The following is a 2,729-nucleotide window of genomic DNA, read 5'->3' as shown; positions in this document are numbered from 1 at the left end:
TGTATGCCAAGTACACGAAGCCAGGGAGAACCACTTACTCCGTATGATCCAGAGTTGAACAGAACTTTGCGCAGAATGAACAATCAAGGACTTCCAGTTCATCCCATTGGAGGAAATCTAGATGAAGCAGTTGAGTTACAACAACAGAGGGTAATTGGTTGGGACAACCAGGTTCCAGCTGGAAATCGATTGGGAGATGCAGTGAGGGTGCATGGTCCACCAGGCCCACGACAACATGACAACTATCGGGGCAACATCGATATAGCAGACTCTGATGGACCTATTGTCCTACCTCTTCTACCTCCGGGGCACACTTTTGTGGTGACTAGTAGTTTGATGCAGATGCTTACATCAAGATGTTTATTCTCAGGATCGCCATCAGAGGATCCACATGCTCACTTAGCCAAGCTAAGGGTGGTGTGCAAAAGTTGTGTAGGTAGACCAGACTTGGATCTGGATGTCATTGGATTACGAGTGTTTCCTCTGTCGCTGACAGACGATGCTGCAGTATGGTTCACTGAGCTTCCGTATAACTCAATATTCACATGGGACCAATTGGCAGAGGTGTTCCGAGTAAAGTACTACCCAGTGTCCAAGAAGCTAAATCACAAAGATAGGGTCAACAATTTTGTAGCATTACCTGGAGAGTCTGTGAGTAGCTCGTAGGACAGATTCACTGCCTTCGTAAGAAGTGTCCTAAATCACCGTATTGATGATGAGTCACTGAAGGAATATTTCTATCGAGGACAGGATGATAACAATAAAGCAGTACTTGACACTATTGCCGGAGGTTCATATGGTGATTGTACTTATGCACAGATTGCTGAAAAACTGGAGAGGATCTCTCGCAATAATAAAGCATGGAGCACTAGGAGGACAAATATTGGAAGAAACACATTTGCCGTTCATAATACAACTATCAATTCTGCAGATGATATTCGTGAGGAGATGGCCCAGATGAGGACATAGTTGGGGTTGGTGTTGAAGCACGTGAGCGGAGGAGCAGAAAAGGTAAATGTTGTGAATTACTTAACTAGAACTCCACCACCAGTTGAAGATTGTTACTATTAAGAGGATGCTTATGCTGTGAATGATCAGACAGGGGGTTTCCGACCAAATGCCCAAAGATCTAACTCGGAAAATTGGCGCCAAGGTCAAGGAACCAAGGTCGGAACTATGGAAATTACAACCGAGAGGGTCACTATGTCCGAGATGGGAACTTTAATCGCGACAACAATTACAACAGAAACAACTATGGCAATAGAAACGATCGGGTTGGACTCTATGTTCCCCTTCAAAATCAGGAATCTGGTGCTAGGGAAACTGGAGGCAATATGGCGCGTATTGAAGATATGATGCAGAAGATGATGAGAAGGTTTGATGCAACTGATGAGAATGTGAAAGAGATGAGAAGCGACTTGTCTGGTATTGAGATTAGGCCGTCTGTGGTGAAAGTTGAGATTAGAAAAAAAGATGAAGTGATAGAGGTTAGAGAAGAGTCTGAGAATGCAACAGAGAAAGAAGCGGGAGATATCTACAGAAAGTGGTCCCTATACCTAGACCTCCACCACCTTTTCCATAGAGGCTAGTGTAAGAAGATAGAGATGGTAAATATCGCAGGTTTATTACTATAGTTGAAGCAACTCTCTATCAATGTTCCTTTGATAGAAACCTTGGAGCAAATGCCTGGGTATGCGAAGTTTATGAAAGATATGGTGACAAAGAAAAGGTCTGTGAGTTTTGAAGATGATGATAGATTGCAGCATTGTAGCACTATTGCTACAAGATCTCTTGTGCAGAAGAAGGAAGACCCTGGTGCTTTCACGATCCCATGTACTATAGGGTTGTTACACTTTGCTAAGGCATTGTGTGATCTTGGTGCTAGCATCAACCTCATGCCGTTGTCTATTTACAAGAAGTTGGGTCTAGGGGACCCAAAGCCCACTGCAATGCGGTTACTAATGACCGATTGAACTGTGAAAAGGCCGATTGGTGTACTCCATAATGTGCTAGTGAAAGTGGAGTCTTTCATTTTTCCGGTAGATTTTGTGATTCTTGACTGTGAGGTTGATTTTGAGGTTCCCATCATCCTTGGGAGACCATTTATTGCCACAAGGCGTGCGTTGGTTGATATGGAAAAGGGGCAGATGAAGTTCAGACTGAATAATGAAGAAGAAACTTTCAATATTTGTAGGTCCATGAAGCAGAGTGGTGAGCTCCAAACAGTATCTGCTATAACTTACAGAGTGGAGACTGGGACAAAAGTGCAAATTGAAGAGCGACTAGGTGATGAGGCACTAGCAGCAGTTTTTATGAATTTCAATAGTGATGGCATTGAAGATTATGATGAGTTGGTAGCCGCACTCGATAAATGTGAATATCGGTCCAAACCAAAGAAGTATGAGTTAGACATGAAGAATCGCGAGTCCCCACCCACAAGACCATCTATTGTGGAGGCACCGAAATTGGAGCTTAAAGCTCTACCACCGCACTTGAGGTATGTATACTTGGGCGAAAAAAATACTTTGCCAGTCATCATTTCGGCAGATTTGAATGCAGGACAAGTAGAGTGCTTGGTCACTGTGTTGAAAAAGTTCAAGTGAGCTATTGGGTGGACTATTGCGGATATCATTGGGATTCCTCCCGGTATTTGCTCTCACAAAATCCAACTCATGCCAGATCACAAGCCCAGTATCGAGCACCAGAGAAGATTAAATCCACCTATACAA

Source organism: Solanum tuberosum, unplaced genomic scaffold (assembly GCF_000226075.1).
Source record: "Solanum tuberosum cultivar DM 1-3 516 R44 unplaced genomic scaffold, SolTub_3.0 scf00305, whole genome shotgun sequence".
NCBI classification, from domain to species: Eukaryota; Viridiplantae; Streptophyta; class Magnoliopsida; order Solanales; family Solanaceae; genus Solanum; species Solanum tuberosum.
Note: the sequence above shows the minus strand (reverse complement) of the source record.